The sequence below is a fragment of the Neophocaena asiaeorientalis genome, unplaced genomic scaffold, assembly GCF_003031525.2.
Source record: "Neophocaena asiaeorientalis asiaeorientalis breed wild unplaced genomic scaffold, Neophocaena_asiaeorientalis_V1.1 scaffold82, whole genome shotgun sequence".
NCBI classification, from domain to species: Eukaryota; Metazoa; Chordata; class Mammalia; order Artiodactyla; family Phocoenidae; genus Neophocaena; species Neophocaena asiaeorientalis.
The window spans coordinates 630,094-654,010 of record NW_020173068.1 but is presented as its reverse complement, the minus strand read 5'-3'; the positions used below and the strand labels follow the sequence as shown (position 1 = coordinate 654,010).

At 39.7% G+C, this 23,917-nt stretch overlaps 1 protein-coding gene and 1 pseudogene across 1 annotated transcript in view; one reads left to right on the top strand and one right to left on the bottom strand.

Annotated features, from left to right (window-relative positions):
• RNF24 (ring finger protein 24) overlaps positions 1-23,917 on the bottom strand; it is a 132,717-nt gene that overhangs the window by 45,215 nt on the left and 63,585 nt on the right. The window lies entirely within an intron of this gene.
• On the top strand, positions 8,722-9,545 carry LOC112398592 (histone RNA hairpin-binding protein pseudogene; annotated as a pseudogene).

The following is a 23,917-nucleotide window of genomic DNA, read 5'->3' as shown; positions in this document are numbered from 1 at the left end:
TATCTGAGTTTTTTTTTTTTTTTTAAATCAGCAATGGGATTTTTCACCAAGATACAAAAGGGACAGAGATTTGGCCCCACAGAGGACCAGAGCTTCACACAGTACACCACAGTTAGATGGGCTGCAGCAGTGTTTCTTTTTTTTGTTTTAAATAAATTTATTTATTTTAATTTATTTGTTCATTTTTTTGGCTGAATTGGGTCTTCGTTGCTGCGTGCAGGCTTTCTCTAGTTCTGGCAAGCAAGGGCTGCTCTTTGTTGTGGTGTGTGGGCTTCTCCTTGCAGTGGCTTCTCTTGTTGCAGAGCATAGGCTTTAGGCACGCGGGCTTCAGTAGTTGTGGCACACAGGCTTAGTTGCTCTGCGGCATGTGGGATCTTCCCGGACCAGGGATCGAACCTGTGTCCCCTGCATTGGCAGGCGGATCCTTAACCATGCAGTAGTGTTTCTTGAAGTGTGTTTGGTGGCCTCATTCTTCTTAGACCAGTTCCTGCTCCCTGGACAATACATCAGCATCTTCCCAGTAGTTTGTATTCTACTTTTGCTTCAAAAATGCTCAGAAAAAGAGACACCAGTAATTAGACTGCTGTGTTTTATAATTTGTGGTTCACAAACCATTAAAAACCATATATTTCTTATTAATACAAGACATCCAAGAAAAACTTTCTAAGAAAAAATTATCTTAGACTTTGTTAATCTTTTTTAAAAAACGGAGACATAAATTTACATTAAAAATGCACCCATGTGTATAGGTCAAAGAGTTTGGACAAATGAATATACACTTGTTACCACCATCCTAATCAAGATACAGAACATTTCTTTATCCCCAGAGAATTCCCTGTACCCCTTTGCAGTTAATCACCACTCCTAACCACTGATCTGATTTCCATCATTACAGATAAATCTTCCTTAATCTAGAATTTCATATTCAAATGGAATCACACAGTATGTACTCTTTTGTGTTTAGCTTTTAGTCTCTCAGTAGGTGAGAGACTCTTAAACAGCTATATAAATTCACATTATATTCCTAGCTTGTCCTAGTTATTCTATTATCTACAGCTGGTGCCTCCTAAAGATCATTAACTTCATCTTTGAATATATCAATTTTATGGTTAATTTTTGGATACTTCTTTCTACACAAAATTCCTGGTTATCCTATTCAGGTGTTGTTATTGTTTTCATGGAAGAACATTTCACCATGTCCTGGGTGTTCCTTTCCATTTTTAAGTCTTTCTTCAGTGGAACACTTTCTACCTATTATTTTTTTAAAGCCTTCAGCAGAGGAAACGTGTAGCTTGATTCACTCACCATATTTTGCCCCAGTCAAAATCTAAGGGAAAGCAGGAACTCCAAGGTGCTCAAGACTGGAGTGGTGGGACTTCCCTGGTGGCTCAGTGGTTAAGAATCCGCCTGCCAATGCAGGGCACACAGGTTCGAGCCCTGGTCCAGGAAGATCCCACATGCCGCAGAGCAACTAAGCTCATGCACCACAACTACTGAGCCCATGCTCTAGAGCCTGCAAGCCACAACTACTGAGCCCATGCGCCACAACTACTGAAGCCTGTGCACCTACAGCCCGTGCTCTGCCACAAGAGAAGCCACCACAATGAGAAGCCTGTGCACCGCAATGAAGAGCAGCCCCCCCTTGCCGCAAAACTAGAGAAAGCCTGGGCGCAGCAACGAAGACTCAACAAAGCCAAAAATAAATAAATTTATATATATATAAAACACAGACTGGGGTTTCCCAGGTGGTAGCCAAAAAAAAAAAAAAAAAAAAACATAGACTGGAGTGGTGAAGCCCCTTTTATGGTGAGGCATCTGCTGATATGTGCCAGTCCTCTTGGGCCAAGGAAACACAAGTCCAAGCTCGCAGCTTAGCCCAGGTGGGTTCCTACATTAAGCCAGGAGGGAAGATAAAGCAAGTGGATACACACAGCCTCTTTCATTCACACCATTGTTCTTTCTTTATTTTCACCTTTTACTTTCATATAATCATGGAAAAAACCCTCTGTGTCTATTGTCCTCCTATACATCTGTTCATAGGAAACATGTATAACTAACATACACATAACATGATCAATACCTGGAACCTGTTTAAACATTCTCATTCATTTATCTGGCTTCTTTTATTTCATTCCCTATTAAAAATTTTTTCTTCTCTTCAAGTATATTCTGTGAATTCTCAACTTATCCTCCATTTTTGTATCTTTAACATTATTTCCCTCTTTCTTAGAGCTTTATGCTTTATTTTGTTACTTCATCCAACTTCTCTGGAATACTTTTCAGATCTCTTAAAACATGACTTCTGCTCTTACATTATCTATGTGATGCTGCCCACAAATGCTCACAGCATGTATATTACTGTCTGTTTTTTCATCTGCAATCTTCTATGTTCCTCTTTTAAGTTGATGTATTTACTCTAGGAGGGAGGCAGTCCATACAGAACACACCAAGAAGAGGCCTGACAGGGCAAATTCATCTCCCTTCCTGGTTAGCATCATCTACTGGAAGAGGTTGTTGGCCACATTACATCAAGCACACCACTGTGCACTTCAGTCTAATTCAACAAGGCACTGGGTGCCAGGTCTGTAGTAAAGAAAGAAACAAGAAAAATGTGTTCAGAGAAGGGGAGAAGTCTCACGTGACATGCTCACTTCAGAATTCTGCCTAGGTTTGGAATTTTCCCAGAAAAATGGAGAAAATTCTTTCTTTTCCTTTTCCACTTCTATCTTCTGTATAAGCATATATATATATATATATGTATACACATATATACTTTTTCATATTCTTTTCCATTATGGTTTATTATAGAATATTAAATATAGTTCCCTGTGTTATACAGTAGGACCTTATTGTTTATCTATTTTATATATAGTAGTTTTTATCTGCTAGTTCCAAACTCCTAATTTATCCCTCCCTCACCCCCTTTCTCCTTGGGTAACCATAAGTTTGTTTTCTACGTCTGTGAGTCTGTTGTTTTGTAAATAAATTCATTTGTATCATATTTTAGATTCCACATATAAGTAACGTCATATGGTATTTGTCTTCCTCTTTCTGGCTTACTTCACTTAGTATGATAATCTCTAGGTCCATGCACATTGCTGAAAATGGCATTACTTCACTCCTTTTTTATGGCTGAGTAGTATTCCACTGTATATATGTACCACATCTTCTTTATCCATTCCTCTGTTGATGGACATTTAGGTTGGTTCCATGTCTTGGCTATTGTAAATAGTGCTGCAATGAACATTGGGGTGACGTATCTTTTTGAATTAGCGTTTTCTACAGATATATGCTCAGGAGTGGGATTGCTGGATCATACAGTAGTTCTATTTTTAGTTTTTTGAGGACCCTCTCATAGTTCCTGCACCAATTTACATTCTGGCCATCAGTGTAGGAGGGTTCTCTTTTCTCCACAAGCTCTCCAGCTTTTGTTATTTGTAGACTTTTGATTTTTTTAAAAAAATATTTATTTATTTTTGGCTGCATCAGGTCTTAGTTGCAGCACATGGGCTCTTTTGTTGTGGCACGTGGGCTCTTCATTGCGGCACACAAGCTTCTCTCTAGTTGGGCTGCGTGGGCTCTAGAGCGCATGGGCTCTGTAGTTTTGGCATGTGGGCTCAGTTGCCCTGTGGCATGTGGGATCTTAGCTCCCCAACCAGGGATCAAACCCAAGTCCCTTGTATTGGAAGGTGGATTCTTAACCACTGGACCACCAGGGAAGTCCCCGTAGACTTTTTAATGATGGCTATTCTGAACGCTGAGAGGAGATACCTCACTGTACTTTTGATTTGTATTTCTCTAATAATTAGTGATGCTGAACATCTTTTCACGTACTTGTGGCCATCTGTACGTCTTCTTTGGAGAAATGTCTGTTTAGGTCTTCTGCCCATTTTTTGATTGGGTTGTTTGTGTTTCTGATATTGAGTTGCATGAACTGTGTATATTTTGGAACTTAAGCCCTTGTCAGTGTATAGTTTGTAAGTATTTTCTCCCATACCGTTAGGTTGTCTTTTCATTTTGTTTATGGTTTCCTTTGCTGTGCAAAAGCTTATAAGTTTGATTAGGTGCCATTTGTTTATTTTTGCTTTTATTTCTATTGCCTTGGGAGTCTGACCTAAGAAAACATGCAAGGCCTTTCTTCAAGGTTCACCTATAATAAAAATAGGCTGCTGTGGCTTGCCCTATGTTAGATCCAGGAACTTAACAACCGTTTCAAAATTATATGTATATAGAGGGATGCACTCTGGGTTTCTAAAAACAAACTTGGGAAACATACAGTTAGAACTGGGCACATTAATGGGAATTCCCTGGTGGTTTAGTGGTTAGGACTCAGCTCTTTCACTGCCATGGGCCCAGGTTCAATCCCTAGTCGGGGAACTAAGATCCCACAAGCCACACAGTGAGGCCAAAAAAAAAAGAACTGCGCACATTAACAAATTTGGGAACTTTCTAATGTCCAGCTTATTTTAAAAAGTTTTACCCTTAGTTCTATTAAAAAAGAAAAAAAGATTTATCAAATCAAAACCTCTGCTTATGAGAGACCTTCAAGATGGCGGAGGAGTAAGACGTGGAGGTTACCTTCCTTTCCACAAATACATCAGAAATACATCTACATGTGGAACAACTCCTACAGAACACCTACTGAATGCTGGCAGAAGACCTGACTTCCCCAAAGGCAAGAAACTCCCCACACACCTGGGTAGGGCAAAGGAAAAAAGAAAAAACAGAGAAAAGAATAGGAACAGGACCTGCACACCTGGGAGGGAGCTGTGAAGGAGGAAAAGTTTCCACACACTAGGAAGCTCCTTCACTGGCGGAGACAGGGGATGGCAGGGGAAGGCTTCAGAGCCACGGAGGAGAGCACAGCAATAGCGGTGCAGAGGGCAAAGTGGAGAGATTTCCACACAGGATTGGTGCTGACCAGCACTCACCAGCCTGAGAGGCTTGTATGCTCACTTGCCGGGATGGGTGGGGGCTGGGAGCTGAGGCTCGGGCTTCAGAGGTCGGATCCCAGGGAGAGGACTGGAGTTGGCTGCGTGAACACAGCCTGAAGGGGGCTAGTGCACCACAGCTAGCCGGGAGGGAGTCCAGGAAAAAGTCTGGAACTGCCTAAGAGGCAAGAGACCATTCCTTCGGGGTGCAGACGGAGAGGGGATTCAGAGCACCACCTAAACGAGCTCCAGAGACGGGTGCAAGCTGCGGCTATCAGAGCGGACACCAGAGACGGGCATGAAACGCTAAGGCTGCTGCTGCAGCCACCAAGAAGCCTGTGTGCAAGCACAGGTCACTATCCACACCTCCCCTCCTGGGAGCCTGTGCAGCCCGCCACTGCCAGGGTTCCATGATCCAGGGACAACTTCCCCAGGAGAACACACAGTGCGCCTCAGGCTGTTGCAACGTCATGCCAGGCTCTGCCACCGCAGGCTCACCCCACATTCCATACCCCTCCCACCCTCTGGCCTGAGTAAGCCAGAGCCTCCTAATCAGCTGCTACTTTAACCCCGTCCTGTAACAGGTGACCTACACGCAGAGGCAGGGCCAGATCCAAAGCTGAACCCCAGGAGCTGTGTGAACAAAGAAGAGAAAGGGAAATCTCTCCCAGCAGCCTCAGGAGTAGTGGATTAAATCTCCACAATCAACTTGATGTACCCTGCATCTCTGGAATACTTGAATAGACAACGAATCTTCCCAAAATTGAGGCAGTGGATTTTGGGAGCAATTGTAGACTTGGGGTTTGCTTTCTGTATCTAATCTGTTCCTGGATTTATGTTTATCTTATCTTTTTAATTTTTTAAAATTATTTTTAATTTTAATAATGTTATTTTATTTTATTATTCCTTTCCTTTCTTTCTTTCTTTCTTTCTTTCTTTCTTTCTTTCTTTCTTTCTTTCTCTTTCTTTCTTTCCTTCATTCTCTCTCTCCCTCCCTCCCTCCTTCCTCTCCCCCCCCTTTCTTTCTTTCCTTTTCTCCATTATTTCTGAGCTGTGTAGCTGACAGGATCTTGGTGCTCCAGCCAGGTGTCATGCTTGTGACTCTGAGTTGGGAGAACCAGGTTCAGGACATTGGTCTAACAGAGACCTCCCAGCTCCATGTAATATCAAATGGCAAAAGCTTTAGGCAGTCTACCTGAAAAAAAATTCAGAGTAATGATAGTAAAGATGATACAAAATCTTGGAAATAGGATGGAGAAAATACAAGAAATGATTAATAAGGACCTAGAGGAACTAAAGAGCAAACAAACAATGATGAACAACCTAATAAATGAAATTAAAAATTTTGTAGAAGGAATCAATAGCAGAATACCTGAGGCAGAAGAACGGATAACTGACCTGGAAGATAAAATAGTAGGACATATTTAAAGTGATGAAAGGGAAAAACCTACAACCAAGATTACTCTACCCAGCAAGGATCTCATTCAGATTCGACAGAGAAATTAAAACCTCTATAGACAAGCAAAAGCTAAGAGAATTCAGCATCACCAAGCCAGCTTTAAAACAAATGCTAAAGGAACTTCTTCAGGCAGGAAACTTATCAAAGATCAATAAAAGTAAAAGCTGGTTCTTTGAGAAGATAAACGAAATTGGTAAACCATTAGCCACACTCACCAAGAAAAAAAAGGAGAAGACTCAAACTAATAGAATTAGAAATGAAAAAGGAGAAGTAACAACTGACACTGCAGAAATACAAATGATAAGGAGAGATTACTGCAAGCAACTATATGCCAATAAAATGGACAACCTGGAAGAAATGGACAAATTCTTAGAAAAGCACAACCTTCCGAGACTAAACCAGGAAGAAACAGAAAATATAAACAGACCAATCACAAGCACTGAAATTGAGACTGTGATTAAAAATCTTCCAACAAACAAAAGCCCAGGACCAGATGGCTTCACAGATGAATTCTAACTAACAGTTAGAAAAGAGCTAACATCTATCCTTCTCAAACTCTTCCAAAATATAGCAGAGGGAGGAACACTCCCAAACTCATTCTACAAGGTCACCATCACCCAGATACCAAAACTAGACAAAGATGTTACACAGAAAGAAAACTACAGGCCAATATAACTGATGAACATAGATGCAAAAATCCTCAACAAAATACTAGGAAACAGAATCCAACAGCACATTAAAAGGATCATACACCATGATCAAGTGGGATTTATCCCAGGATGCAAGGATTCTTTAATATATGCAAATCAATCAATGTGATAAACCATATTAACAAATTGAATAAAAACCATATGATCATCTCAATAGATGCAGAAAAAGCTTTTGACAAAATTCAACACCCATTTGTGATAAAAACCCTCCAGAAAGTAGGCATAGAGGGAACTTACCTGAACATAATAAAGGCCATATGACAAGCCAACATCATTCTCAATGGTGATAAACGGAAAACATTTCCTCTAAGATCAGGAAAAAGACAAGGTTGTCCACTCTCACCACTATTATTCCACATAGTTTTGGAAGTTTTAGCCATGGCAATCAGAGAAGAAAAAGAAATAAAAGGAATACAAATCGGAAGAGAAGTAAAGCTGTTACTGTTTGCAGATGACATGATAGTAGACATAGAGAATACTAAAGATGCTACCAGAAAACTACAAGAGCTAATCAATGAATATGGTAAAGTAGCTCCCAATCCAAAAATGGGCAGAAGACCTACATTGACATTTCTCCAGAGAAGATATACAGATTGCCAACAAATACATGAAAGGATGCTCAGCATCACTAATCATTAGAGAAATGCAAATCAAAACTACAATGAGGTATCACCGCACACCAGTGAGAATGGCCATCATCAAAAAATCTACAAACAATAAATGCTGGAGAGGGTGTGGAGAAAAGGGAACCCTCTTGCACTGTTGGTGGGAATGTAAATTGATACAGCCACTATGGAGAACAGTATGGAGGTTCCTTAGAAAACTAAAAATAGAACTACCATACGACCCGCAATCCAACTACTGGCATATACCCTGAAAACCATAATTGAAAAGGAGTCAGGTACCACGATGTTCATTGCAACTCTTTACAATAGGCAGTACATGGAAGCAACCTAAGTGCCCACTGACAGATGAATGGATAAAGAAAATGTGGCACATATATACAATGGAATATTACTCAGCCATAAAAAAACGAAATTGAGTTATTTATAGTGAAGTGGATGGACCTAGAGTCTGTCATACAGAGTGAAGTAAGTCAGAAAGAGAGAAACAAATACTGTATGCTAACAAATATATATGCAATCTAAAAAAAAAAGGTTCTGAGGAACCTAGGGGCAGGATAGGAATAAAGACGCAGATGTAGAGAGTGGACTTGAGGACACGGGGAGGGGGATGGGTAAGCTGTGGGAAGTGAGAGAGTGGCATGGACATATATACACTACCAAATGTAAAACAGATAGGTAGTGGGAAGCAATCGCATAGCACAGGGAGATCAACTCGGTGTTTGTGACCACCTAGAGGGGTGGGATAGGGAGGGTGGGAGGGAGACACAAGAAGGAGGAGATATGGGCAGGTATGTATATGTATAGCTGATTTACTTTGTTATAAAGCAGAAACTAACACAGCATTGTGAAGCAATTATACTCCAACAAAGATAAAAGAAAACCAGTAAAAAAAAAAAATAACAGAGTCCATCAGCGTCGCGCGGAGAGGAGGTCTCCGCTGCTGCCACCGCCACGGCCGGACCCCAGGCCTCCACGACCCTGCCCGCCGCGTCGCCATGGCCTGACGGCTGCGAAGTCCCCCGGGTGCGGAAGCCGCTGCGACGGCGACGACAGCCAGCCGCCCGCCGCGAGATGGAGCCTGGGACGCAAGCACACGACCAAGGAGAGGCACTGGAAGTCCGAGGACGCCTAGGGCCCTGCGAGGCCGCCGGGCGACCGCAGACCCGATAGCTTTACCACTCCCAAAGGCCCTAAGCCCCATTCTAGATGTTCAGACTGGGCAAGTGCAGTCGAAGAAGATGAAATGAGGACTAGAGCTAACAACGAAATTGCAAGATATAAAAGCAAACTCCTCATAAATGACTTTGGAAGGGAGAGAAAATCATCATTAGGAAGTTCGGATTCAAAGGAATCTATGTCAGCATTGCCAGCTGACTTGGAGACCGATGAAAGTGTCCTGATGAGAAGACAGAAGCAGATCGACTATGGGAAGAACACCATCGCCTACGATTGCTATATTAAAGTCCCAAGGCACCTTCAACAGCCTGGCATTCATCCCAAAACCCCCAACAAATTCAATAAGTATAGTCCAGGATCGTGGGACCAGCAGATCAAACTCTGGAAGGTGGCTCTGCATTTTTGGAATCCTCCAGCGGAAGAAGGATGTGATTTGCAAGAAATACGTCCTGTTGACCTCGGGGAGATGGAGATGGAATCCGCGGAGAGCAGCTCTGAGTCCCAGACGAGCTCTCAGGATAACTTCGACATGTACTGTGGCACACCCACGAAAGTTAGAAACGTGGACTGCCAGGCAGAGGACGAGTTTGACTTTAAAGCCTGTTTAACTGAACCCTTGAAAGACTTCTCAGCCATGAGCTAACTGTCGCCACCTGGAGGCCACTGGGAGCAGCGCTGCCTCCCCAGGCGGGAAGTGGCCCGCCAAGCATGCATCCTGCGTTTGTAACTGGAGGTTTCTGTTAATAGTGTACAGTCTCATGGTGAATTGTTGTTCTTGCCTTATTTTCTTAAGAAACGTTAATTTTATGTAGAGGGAGTGTATTCTGCATATTTTGAACTGTAAATGGAACTAAATCCGAGGAAAATTGAACTCGAAGCAATCTTGCAACAATCTTAATTGCTTAATCTCCCGCATCCTTGAAGTCAACCTGACAAGTGTGTCAGTGTCCTCATAATCAGATACCTTTAATATCTTTATGGAAAGGGTTAGGGTTTGGGTTGTTTGTTAATATGTCAAGATTGGCTTTTTTCTTCATACAGAGAACTGAATAGTGAGATATTAAATTGAGCTGGTAAATTAATGGGGTTTATGTAAGTTATACAGTCTTAATTTGGTATTTGTAAATAGCACTAAGTAGGCCTTCTACCTATACTGTTTCCAAGTTTAGAAAGCAGAAAGATTTAGAAAGAACATTTTTTTTACAGTCAGTTAATTTACCATGTAAAATTGTTGTGCATGATAATGTGTACAGATTTTCTGTTCAAATATTCAATTGTAAACTTCTTATTAAGACTGTTGTGTTTCTATTGCTTTTGTATGGAATGACATTGCAAAAATAAAAAGGACCTTCTTTAACTACGTTGCCAAAAAAAAATTTTTAAAAAGAAAAAAAAAAGAAAAATCCTTTAATGCAGGTTAGCCAATCCAAAAAACAAACACCCCTCATTATCAAAGGTTGTAATTAAAATTTTAATTACGATTTTATTGTGTTTTTCATCTCAACTATATAACAGAAACTCCGAGATGACAGAATCTGTGATGTTTTGATCATTATGGCATTCCCAGCATCTAGGATGTGCTGAGAATACATTTACTAAATGAAAGATTAAGTAACAATATAAACTTACCTACCAAGTATATACACGATCAAATGGAAACTTCTCTCAAAAAACACATTTCAAACAAATATCATATATTAACGCATAAATGTGGAATCTAGAAAAATGGTATGGATGAACCGGTTTGCAGGGCAGAAATAGAGACACAGATGTAGAGAAGAAACATATGGACACCAAGGGGGGACAGCGGGGGTGGTGGTGGTGGTGTGATGAATTGGGAAATTGGGATTGACATATGTACACTAATATGTATAAAATAGATAACTAATAAGAACCTGCTGTATACAAAATAAATAAAATTCAACACCCCCCCCAAAACCACATTTCGGTGCGTTATATTGTCCCAAATGCCATGTTCTTGAGGCTCTGCAGAAGCCTTCTTGCAATAATCTAGAAGTTTCAGTTTCCGGTATCTTCCTATTCCCTTTTTTGTTCCTATTAGCTTTTGTGAGATATAATTTATGTACCTAAAATTCATTTTCAGTGTACCTTATTTTAAGTGTAATTCAATGATTTTTAGTAAATTTTGAGTTGTGCAATCATCCCCATAATCCACTTCCAGATCATTTTTATCATCCCCAAAAGGAAACTGTACTCATTAGCTGTCATTCCCTATTCCAACCCCTAGCCCGAGGCAACTACTAATCCACTTCGTCTCTAAAGATTTGCCTTTTCTGGACATTTTATACACGTGGAATCACAATATATGGTATTTTGTGTCTGGCTTCTTTCATTTAGCATAATGTCTTCAGTGTTCATCCACATTATAGCCTATATTAGTACTTTGTTTCCTTTTATTGACAAATAGTATTCCATTTTATGGATAAACTGTATTTTCTTTATTCACTTACCAGTTGACTGGACACTTGGATTGTTTCCATTTTTTGGCTATTATAAATAATAGTTATAATAATGCTCAGCTGCTATGAACATTCATGTGAAACTTTTTGTGTGGACATATTTTTTCACTTTTCTTGGGTATTTAACTAGGAGTGAAGTTGCTGGGTCATATGGCAACTTAATGTTTAACCTTTTGAGGAACTGCCAGACTGTTTTCTAAAGTGGCTGCACAATTTTACAATCTCAGAGGCAGTGTATGAGGGTTTGAATTTCTCCACATCCTCTCCAAACTTATCTTTTTGATTTCAGCCATTCTAGTCAATGTGAAGTGGTACCTCACTGTGGTTTTTAATTTGCATTTCATTAATGATTAGTGATACTGAGCATCTTTTCATGAGCATACTGGCCATTTGCATATTATCTTTGTTGAAATATCCGAATCCTTTGCCCAATTTTATTTCATTTTAAAAAATATTTTATTTAGTCATTGTTGGCTGCGTTGAGTCTTAGTTGTGGCATGCAGGATCTTTTATTGCAGCATGCGGGCCCTTCGTTGTGGTGTGCAGGCTCAAGAGCGCATGGGCTCTGTAGTTTGCAGCACCGCAGGCTTTCTAGTTGAAGTGCGCAGGCTTAGTTGCCCCGTGGCATGTGGGATCTTAGTTCCCCGACCAGGGAATCGAACCCGTATCCCCTGCATTGGAAGGTGGATTCTTTACCACTGGACCACCAGCGAACTCCCTGCCCAATTTTATTTTTTAAATTTTTTTTGAATTTTATTTTATTTATATTTTTATACAGCAGGTTCTTATTAGTTATCTATTTTATACATATTAGTGTATATATGTCAATCCCAATCTCCCAATTTATCCCACCACCACCAACCCCCCCAGCCACTTTCCCCACTTAGTGTCCCTATGTTTGTTCTCTACATCTGTGTCTCTATCTCTGCCCTGCAAACTGGTTCCTCTGTACCATTTTTCTAGGTTCCACATATACATGTTAATACATGATATTTGTTTTTCTCTTTCTGACTTACTTCACTCTGTATGACAGTCTTTAGATCCATCCATGTCTCTACAAATGACCCAATTTCGTTCCTTTTTATGGCTGAGTAATATTCCATTGTATATATGTAACACAACTTCTTTATCCATTTGTCTGTTGATGGGCATTTAGGTTGCTTCCATGACCTGGCTATTGTAAACAGTGCTGCAATAAACATTGGGTGCATGTGTCTTTTTGAATTACGGTTTTCTCCAGGTATATGCCCAGTAGTGGCATTGCTGGATCATATGGTAATTCTATTTTTAGTTCTTTAAGGAACCTCCATACTGTTCTCCATAGTGGCTGTATCAATTTACATTCCCACCAACAGTGCAAAAGGGTTCCCTTTTCTCCACACCCTCTCCAGCATTTGTTGTTTGTAGATTTTGATGATGCCCATTCTAACTGGTGTGAGGTGATACCTCATTGTAGTTTTGATTTGCATTTCTCTAATAATTAGTGATGTTGAGCAGCTTTTCATGTGCTTCTTGGCCATCTGTATGTCTTCTTTGGAGACATGTCTATTTAGGTCTTCTGCCCATTTTTGGATTGGGTTGTTTGTTTTTTTTTTAATATTGAGCTGCATGAGCTGTTCACATATTTTGGAGGTTAATCCTTTGTCCGTTGATTCGTTTGCAAATATTTTATCCCATTCTGAGGGTTGTCTTTTTGTCTTGTTTGTAGTTTCCTTTGCTTGGCAAAGTTTAAGTTTCATTAGGTCCCATTTGTTTTTTGTTTTTATTTCCATTACTCTAGGAGGTGGATCAAAAAAGATCTTGCTGTGATTTATGTCAAAGAGTGTTCTGCCTATGTTTTCCTCTAAGAGTTTTATAGTGTCTGGCCTTACATTTAAGTCTTTAAATGCAAAAAATGTAAAAAATAAACTCCATTTTGAGTTTATTTTTGTGTATCGTGTTAGGGAGTGTTCTAATTTCATTCTTTTACATGTAGCTGTCCACTTTTCCCAGCACCACTTATTGAAGAGACTGTTTTTTCTCTATTTTATGTCCTTGCCACCTTTGTCATAGATTAGTTGACCGTAGGTGCTTTCTATTCTGTTCCATTGATCTATATTTCTGTTTCTGTGCCAGTACCATATTGTCTTGATTACTGTAGCTTTGTAGTATAGTCTGAAGTCAGGGAGTCTGATTCCTCCAGCTCTGTTTTTTTCCCTCAAGACTGCATTGCCTATTTGGGGTCTTTTGTGCCTCCATACAAATTTTAAGATTTTTTTGTTTTAGTTCTGTAAAAAATGCCACTGGTAATTTGATAGGGATTGCATTGATCTGTAGATTGCCTTGGGTAGTACAGTCATTTTCACAATATTGATTCTTCCAATCAAGAACATGGTATATCTCTCCATCTGTTTGGCTCATCTTTGATCTCTTTCATCAGTGTCTTACAGTTTTCTGAGTACAGGTCTTTTACCTCCTAGGTATTCTATTCCTTTTTGGGGCAATGGTGAATGGGATTGTTTCCTTAATTTCTCTTTCTGATCTTTCGTTGTTAGTGTATAGGAATGCAAGAGATTTCTGTGCATTAATTCTGTATCCTGCAACTTTACCAATTTCATTGATTAGCTCTAGTAGTTTGCTGGTGGCATTTTTAGGATTCTCTATGTATAGTATCATGGCATCTGCAAACAGTGACAGTTTTACTTCTTCTTTTCCAATTTGGATTCCTTTCATTTCTTTTTCTTCTCTGATTGCCATGGCTAGGACTTCCAAAACTATGTTAAATAATAGTGGCAAGAGTGGACAGCCTTGTCTTGTTCCTGATCTTACAGGAAATGCTTTCAGTTTTTCACCATTGAGAATGATGTTTGCTGTGGGTTTGTCATATATGGTCTTTATTATGTTTAGGTAAGTTCCCTGTATGCCCACTTTCTGGAGAGTTTTTATCATAAATGGGTGTTGAATTTTGTCGAAAGCTTTTTCTGCATCTATTGAGATGATCATATGGTTTTTCTCCTTCAATTTGTTAATATGGTTTACAACATCAATTGATTTGCATATATAGAAGAATCCTTGCATTCCTGGGATAAATCCCACTTGATCATAGTGAATGATCCTTTTACTGTGTTGTTGGATTCTGTTTGCTAGTATTTTGTTGAGGATTTTTGCATCTATATTCCTCAGTGATACTGGTCTGTAATTTTCTTTTTTTGGAGCATCTTTGTCTGGTTTTGGTATCAGGGTGATGGTGGCCTCATAGAATGAGTTTGGGTGTCCCTTCCTCTGCAATTTTTGGGAAGACTTTGAGAAGAATGGTGTTAGCGCTTCTCTAAATGTTTGATAGAATTCACCTGTGAAGCCATCTGGTCCTGGACTTTTTGTTCATTGGAAATTTTTAATCACAGTTTCAATTTCATTATTTGTGATTGGTCTGTTCATATTTTCTATTTCTTCCTGGTTTAGTCTTGGAAGGTTATACCTTTCTAAGAATTTGTCCATTTCTTCCAGGTTGTCCATTTTATTGGCATAGAGTTGCCTGTAGCTTGTAGTAGTCTCTTAGGATGCTTTGTATTTCTGTGGTGTCCATTGTAACTTCTCCTTTTTCATTTCTAATTATATTGATATGAGTTCTCTCTTTTTCTTGATGAGTCTGGCTAAAGGTTTATCAATTTTAACTTCTCAAAGAACCAGCTTTTAATTTTATTGATCTTTGCTATTGTTTTCTTTGTTTCTATTTCATTTATTTCTGCTCTGATCTTTATGATTTCTTTCCTTCTACTAACTTTGGATTTTGTTTGTTCTTATTCTAGTTCCTTTGGGTGTAAGATTAGATCGTTTATTTGAGATTTTTCTTGTTTCTTGAGGTAGGATTGTATTGCTGTAAACTTCCTTCTTAGAACTGCTTTTGCTGCATCCTATAGGTTTTGGATAGTCATGTTTTCGTTGTCATTTGTCTCTAGGTATTTTTTGTCTCTAGGTATTTTGATTTCTTCAGTGATCTTTTGGTTATTTAGTAACTTACTGTTTAGCCTCCATGTGTTTGTGTTTTTTATAATTTTTTCCCTGTTGATTTCTAATCTCATAGCATTGTGGTTGGAAAAGATGCTTGATATGATTTCAATTTTCTTAAAATTTACCGAGGCTTGAATTGTGACCCAAAACATGATCAATCCTGGAGAATGTTCCATGTGCACTTGAGAAGAAAGTGTAATCTGTTGTTTTTGGATGGAATGTCCTATAAATGTCAATTAAATGTATCTGGTGTATTATGTATTATGTCATTTAAAGCTTGTGTTTCCTTATTAATTTTCTGTCTGGATGATCTGTCCATTGGTGTAAGTGAGGTGTTAAAGCCCCCCACTATTATTGTGTTACTGTCAACTCCCTCTTTTATAGGTGTTAGCATTTGCCTTATGTATTGAGGTGTTCCTATGTTGGGTGCATAAATAATTACAATTGTTATATCTTCTTCTTGGATTGATCCCTTGATGATTATGTGGTGTCCTTCTTTGTCTCTTGTAATAATCTTTATTTAAAGTCTATTTTGTCTGATATGAGAATTGCTACTCCAGCTTGCTTTCTTTTTTTTTTTTTGAAGTACGCAAGCCTCTCACTGTTGTGGTCTCTCCCGTTGCGGAGCACAGGCTCCAGATGTGCAGGCTCAGCGGCCATGGGTCACGGGCCTAGCTGCTCCGTGGCATGTGGGATCTTCCTGGACCGGGACACGAACCTGTGTCCCCTGCATCGGCAGGCAGACTCTCAACCACTGCGCCACCAGGGAAGTCCTCAAGTGGGTCTCTTGTAGACAGCATATATACTGGTCTTGTTTTTGTATCCATTCAGCCAGTCTATGTCTTTTGGTTGGAGTATTTAATCCATTTACATTTAAGGTAGCTATCAATGTGTATGTTTCTATTACCATTTTCTTAATTTTTAGGGGTTTGTTTTTGTAGGTCCTTTTCTTCTCTTGTTTTTCCCACTTAGAGAAGTTCCTTTAGCATTTGTTGTAGAGCCGGATTGGTGGTGCTGAATTCTCTTAGCTTTTGCTTGTCTGTAAAGCTTTTGATTTCTCCATCGAATCTGAATGAGATCCTTGCTGTGTAGAGTAATCTTGGTTGTAGGTTCTTCCCTTTTATCACTTTAAATATATTGTGCCACTCCCTTCTGGCTTGTAGAGTTTCTGCTGAGAAATCAGCTGTTAACCTTGTGAGAGTTCCCTTGTATGTTATTTATCGTTTTTCCCTTGTTGCTTTCAATAATTTCTCTGTCTTTAATTTTTGTCAATTTGATTACTATGTGTCTCGGCATGTTTCTCCTTGGGTTTATCCTGCCTGGAACTCTCTGCGCTTCCTGGACTTGGGTGGCTATTTCCCCCCCATGTTAGGGAAGTTTTTGACTATAATCTATTCAAATATCTTCTTAGGTCCTTTCTCTCTCTCTTCTCCTTCTGGGACCCCTATAATGAGAATGTTGTTGCGTTTAATGTTGTCCCAGAGTTCTCTTAGGCTGTCTTCATTTCTTTTCATTCATTTTTCTTTATTCTGTTCCATGGCAGTGAATTCTACCATTTTGTCTTCTAGGTCACTTATCCATTCTTCTGCCTCAGTTATTCTGTTACTGATTCCTTCTAGTGTATTTTTCATTGCAGTTATTGTGTTGTTCATCTCTGTTTGTTCTTTAATTCTTCTAGGTCTTTGTTAAATGTTTCTTGCATCTTCTCAATCTTTGCCTCCATTCTTTTTCCGAGGTCCTGGATCATCTTCACTATCATTATTCTGAATTCTTTTTCAGGAAGGTTGCCTATCTCCACTTCATTTAGTTATTTTTCTGGGGTTTTATCTTGTTCCTTCATCTGGTACAAAGTCCTCTGCCTTTTCATTTTGTCTGTTTTTCTGTGAATGTGGTTGTCCTTCCCCAGGCTGTAGAACTGTAGTTCTTGCTTCTGCTATCTGCCCTCTGGTGGATGAAGCTATCTAAGAGGCTTGTGCAAGCTTCCTGGTTGGAGGGACTGGTGGTGGGTAGAGCTGGGTGTTGCTCTGATGGGCAGAGCTCAGTAAAACTTTAATGCACTTGTTTGCTGATGGATGGGGCTGGGTTCCCTCCCTGTTGGTTGTTTGGCCTGAGGCGACCTAGCACTGGAGGCTACCCATGTCTTTGGTGGGGTTAATGGCAGACTCTGGGAGGGCTCATGCCAAGGAGTACCTCCCAGAACTTCTGCTGCCAGCGTCCTTGTCCCCAGAGTGAGCCACAGCCACCCCCGCCTCTGCAGGAGATCCTCCAACACCAGCAGGTATGTGTGCTTTGGTCTCCTATGTGGTCACTGCTCCTTCCCCTGGGTCCTGATTCGCACACTACTTTATGTGTGCCCTCCAAGAGTGGAGTCTCTGTTTCCTCCAGTCCTGTCAAAGTTCTGCAATCAAATCCCACTAGCGTTCAAAGTCTGATTCTCTAGGGATTCCTCCTCCCATTGCTGGACCCCCAGGTTGGGAAGCCTGACGTGGGGCTCAAAACCTTCACTCCAGTGGGTGGACCTCTGTGGTATAAGCGTTCTCCAGTTTGTGAGTCACGTACCCAGCAGTAACGGGATTTGATTTTATGTGATTGTACCCCCCCTACTGTCTCATTGTGGCTTCTCCTTTGTCTTTGGATGTGGGGTATCTTTTTTGGTGAGTTCCAGTGTCTTCCTGTCAATGATTGTTCAGCAGTTAGTTGTGATTCCAGTGCTCTTGAAAGAGTGAGCACATGTCCTTCTACTCTGCCATCTTGACCCTCCCTGCCCAATTTTAAACTGGGTTATTTGTTTTGTTTTCTTTTTCCTTTTTTAAAAAAAATATTTATTTATTTATTTTTGGCTGTGTTGAATCTTTGTTGCTGTGCACGGGCCTTCTCTAGTTGTGGTGAGTAGGGGTTACTCTTGTTTGCGGTGCACAGGGTTCTCATTGTGGTGCGTGGGCTTCTCATTGCAGTGGTTTCTCTTGTTGCAGAGGATGGGCTCTAGGCACGTGGGCTTCAGTGGTTGTGGCACGTGGGGTCAGCAGCTGTGGCTCATGGGCTTAGGTGCTCCGTGGCATGTGGGATCTTCCCAGACCAGGGATTAAACCCATGTCCCTTACATTGGCAGGTGGATTCTTAACCACTGCACCACCAGGGAAGTCCCTATTTGTCTTCTTTTCTTTTTTTTTAAGGATTAAAAAAATAAGTTTATTTATTTTTGGCTGTGCTGGGTCTTCATAGCTGTGCAGTCTTTCTTTAGTTGCGGCGAGCAGGGGCTACTCTTTGTTTCGGTGCGCAGTTTTCTCATTGCAGTGGCTTCTCTTGTTGCAGAGCATGTGCTCTAGGCAGGCGGGGTTCAGTAATTGTGGCATGTGGTCTCAGCAGTTGTGGCTCAAGGGTTCTAGAGCGCAGGCTCAGTAGTTCTGGCGCATGGGCTTAGTTGCTCTGTGGCATGTGGGATCTTCCCGGACCAGGGCTCAAACCCATGTCCCCTGCATTGGCAGGTGGATTCTTAACTGTTGTGCCACCAGGCAAGCCCTCCCTATTTGTTTTCTTATTATTAAGTAATAAACGTTCTTTATATATTCTGCATACATGCGCTTTATTAGATATATAATTTGCAAATCTCTTCTCCCAGTTTTAGGCTTGTCTTTTCACTTTAATGGTATCTTTTGAATCATAAAAGTTTTAAATTTTGATGAAGTTCACCTTATCAATTTTGTCCTTATTTTTTATTTTTTTGCGGTACGCGGGCCTCTCACTGCTGTGGCCTCTCTCGTTGCGGAGCACAGGCTCCGTATGCGCAGGCTCAGCGGCCATGGCTCACGGGCCCAGCGGCTCCGCGGCATGTGGGATCTTCCCGGACCAGGGCATGAACCCGTGTCCCCTGCATCGGCAGGTGGACTCTCAACCACTGCGCCACCAGGGAAGCCCCAATTTTGTCTTTATTGCTTGTACTTTTGGTGCTGTATCTAAGAAATGTTTGTCTAACTCAAGGTCTTAAAGATTTACTTGTATGTTTTCTTTTAAGAGCTTTACAGTTTTAGCTATGTAATCTATAGCTCTATGATCTATTTTGAGTTAATTTATGTAGATTGAGCAAGACAAAGGTTCATCTCTCCACCCTGATTAGTATTTTCTACTGGAAGAGGTTGTCGGTCACTTTACATTAAGCACACCATTGTGAACTTTAGTCTAATTCAACAAGGCAAGATTTCCCTGGTGGTGCAGTGGTTAAGAATCCTCCTGCCAGAACAGAGGACACGGGTTCAAGCCCTGGTCCAGCAAGATCCCACATGCTGCGGAGCAACTAAGTCCGTGTGCCACAACAACTGAGCCTGCGCTCTAGAGCCCGTGAGCCACAACTACTGAAGCCCGTGCACCTAGAGGCTGTGTTCCGCAACAAGAGAAGCCACTGCAATGAGAAGCCTGCAGACCGCAATGAAGAGTAGTCCCCGCTCACTGCAACTAGTGAAAGCCCGTGTGCAGCAATGAAGACCCAATGCAGCCAAAAATAAAAAATAAATAAATTCAAAAACAGAAATATAAATGCTTCTAAATATGAAAAATAAATGAGAATTTAGTTGACAACTTCTAAAAACAAAAAACAAAAAACTAATTCAAGAAAGCGCTGTGTGCCAGGTCTGTAGTAAAGAAAGGAATAAGAAAAATGTGTTCAGAGAAGGGGAGAAGTTCATCATTTTGCATAGCTTAATAGAAAATCAAATGACCATAAATGTAAGAATTTATTTCTGGACTCTGGATTCTATTTCGCTGAGCTATATGTCTAACTTTTTAAAATTTGGCTGCGCAGGGTCTTAGTTGTGGCAGGCAGGCTCCTTAGTTATGGCAGGAGGGCTCCTTAGCTCTGGCATGCAAACTCTTAGCTGCAGCATGCATGTGGTAGAAGTTCCCTGACCAGGGATCGAAGCTGGGCCCCCTGCATTGGGAGCTCAGAGTCCCAACCACTGCACCACCAGGGAAGTCCCTCATTGAGTTATATGTCTATCTTTATGCCAGTATCACACTGTCTTGATTATGATAACTTTATAGTAAGTTTTAAAATCAAGAATTGTTAAGTCCTCCAACTTTGTTCTTTTTCATATTGTTTTGGCTTTTTGGGGTCTTTTGTCATTTCATATAAATTTTAGGATCAGCTTGCTAATTTCTGCAAAAGATTCAACTGGGATTTTTGAAGGAAATTGCTTTGAATCTATAGATAAATTTGGGAAGAATTGCCATGTTAATAATGTTGTCTTCAAATCCATGAATATGGAATTTCCACTTATTTAATCTTTAAGGTTTACAGCAATGTTTTGTAGTTTTCAGTGTACAAGTCTTGAACTTTTTTGTTAAATGTATTCCAAAGTTTTTTACTCTCTTCAATGCTATTGTGAATGAAATTATTTTGGATTGTCCATTCCTAATATATAGAAATAAAATTGATATTTTGGTATAATGATCCTGTATCCTGTGACCTTACTGAATTCATTTATTAGTTCTAGTTTGTGTGTGTGTATGTGTGTGTGTGAATTCCTTGGCATTCTCTACATGCAGAATCATTTCATCTGTAAAGAAAGACAGCTTTACGTCTTCCTTTCTAATCTGAATGTGTTTTATTTTTCTTTCCTGACTATATTGGTTAGAACCTCCAGTGCAATGTTGAAAAGAGGTGGTGAATGCAGATATCCTTGTCTTGTTCCCAATCTTAGAGAGAAAGTGTCTAGGCTTTCACCGTTAATTATGATGTTAGCTGTAAGTTGCTTTTTTTTTTTTTTTGCGGTATGCAGGCTTCTCACTGTTGTGGCCTCTCCCATTGTGGAGCACAGGCTCCGGACGTGCAGGCTCAGTGGCCATGGCTCACGAGACTAGCCGCTCCATGGCATGTGGGATCTTCCCGGACTGGGGCACGAACCCGTGTCCCCTGCATCAGCAGGCGGACTCTGAACCACTGTGCCACCAGGGAAGCCCAGCTACAAGTTTTTATACAGTAGTTTCATGTAGAAGATTCTTCTATTCTTAGTTTGTTGAGAGTTTTTAATCATAACAGTGAGTCTATTATGTTAATTGGTTTTCTCATGTTAAACTAACCTTGTATAGGTATAAACCTCACTTGGTCAGAATCATTTTTATATGTTCCTAGGATCAGTTTATTAATATTTTGTAGATGATTAAAGAAAATAAATCTATTTATTTATTTATTTTTGGCTGCGTTGCATCTTTGTTGCGGTGCATGGGCTTCTCATTGTGGTGGCTTCTCTGATTGCAGAGCATGGGCTCTAGGCATGCACTCTTCAGTAGTTGTGCTCAGTAGTTGTGGCTTGTGGGCTCTAGAGCATAGGCTCAGTAGTTGTGGTGCACAGGCTTAATTGCTCCATGGCATGTAGGATCTTCCTGGAATAGGGCTCAAACCTGTGTCCCCTGCACTGACAGGCGGACTCTTAACCACTGCACCACCAGCATAGTCCCTGTAGATGATTTTTGAAGCTATAGTCATAAGGGATATTGGTCTGTTGGCATGAAGTTGTTCATAGCTCAGGGGTTAGTAAAGTATGACCCATAGCCTATTTTCACATGGCCCCCAAATTAGGAATGGTTTTTAATTTTAAAAGGTGTGTTAAAAAGCAAACAAACAAGACTATATGACAGAAACTATATGTGGCCCTCAAAGCCTAAAATATTTACTATCTGGCCCTTTATAGAAAAAAAAAATTGCCCACTCCTGGTCTAGCTAAAGGCTTCTTAATTTTGTTGTTCTTTTCAAAGAACCACCTTCTGATTTCATTTGATTTTCTTTCCTCTATGGTTTTTCTGTTTTGTATTTCACTGATTTCTACTCTAATTTTTATTATATCCAGCCTCTACTTGCTTTGGGTTTAGTTTGCTCTTCTTTTTCTAGTTTCTTATAGTGGAAGCTTAGGTTATTGATATGAATTATTTACTCTTGTCTAATATAGGTATTTACAACTATAAATGTCCCTCTAGTTTCTGCTTTAACTATGTTCCATTAATTTTTTATAATCATCAATGATCTAATTTTTTGAGCAATGATTTAATGAAAGTAATTTATTAAAGAACAAATTTATAAAAACTCTAATAGCAAATGATTATTACAAAAGTGATACCTTTGATTATAAATTTCAAAATTTTGGTTTACCACAACTTCTCAAGAGCATATACCCTACATATGCTTAAAAACTTTGAGGTGAAATTTACATAACATAAAATTAACCATTTTAAAGTGAGCAAATTCAGTGACATTTACTGCCTTCACAATGCTGTGCAACCACCAACTTTACCTAAGTCCAAAACATTTCATTACTCTTAAATTCAATAAAATCCTGTACCCATGAAGCAGTTACTCCCTAAATCTTCCCTCTCCACAGCCCTGGTAACTGCCAAACTACTTTCTATTACTATGGATTTATCTATTCTGTATATCTCATATATGGAATCATACAATATAGGACACTTTGTATTTGGCTTTTTTCACTTAGCATAATGTTTTTAAGGATCACATCCATGTTGTAGTGCATATCAGTACTTTTTTATGGCTGAATATATTCCATTATCTGTATATATCACAATTAAAAAATTAATTTTAATTACTATTTTATATTGGAATATAGTTGATTTACAATGTTATCTGCAGGTGTACAGCAAAGTGATTCAGTTATATATACACACATATCTATTCTTTTTCAGATTCTTTTCCTATATAGGTTATTATAGAATATTGAGTAGAGTTCCCTGTGCTATATAGTAGATCCTGTTATCTATTTTATATAGAGTAGTGTGTATATGTTAATCCCAAACTCCTAATTTATCCCTCCCCCTCATTTTTCTCCTTTGCTAACCATAAGTTTGTTTTTGAAATCTGTGAGTCTATTTCTGTTTTGTAAATGAGTTCATTTGTATGATTTTTTTTTTAGATTCCACATACGAGTGATCTCATAGGATATTTGTCTGTCTCTGTCTGACTTACTTCCCTTAGTATGATAATCTCTAAATCCATCCATGTTGCTGCAAATGGCATTTTCATTCTTTTTTATGGCTGAGTAATATTCCATTGTATATATGTACCACATCTTCTTTATCCATTCCTCTGCTGATGGACATGTAGGTTGCTTCCATGTCTTGGCTATTGTAAAAGGTGCTGCAATGAACATTGGGGTGCATGTATCTATTTGAATTATGTTTTTCTCCAGGTATATGCCCAGGAGTGGGATTGTTGGATGATATGTCAGCTCTAGTTTTAGTTTTTTAAGGAAACTCCATACTGTTCTCCATAGTGGTTGTACCAATTTACATTGCCACCAACAGTATAGAAGGGTTCTCTTTTCTCCACACCCTCTCCAGCATTTATTGTTTGTAGATTTTTTGATGATGGCCATTCTGACTGGTGTGAGGTGATACCTCACTGTAGTTTTGATTTGCATTTCTCTAATAATTAGTGATGTTGAGCATTTTTTCATATGCTTTTTGGCTATCTGTATGTCTTCTTTGGAGAAATGTCTATTTAGATCTGTCCATTTTCTGATTGGGTTGTTTTTTTTTTTTTTTT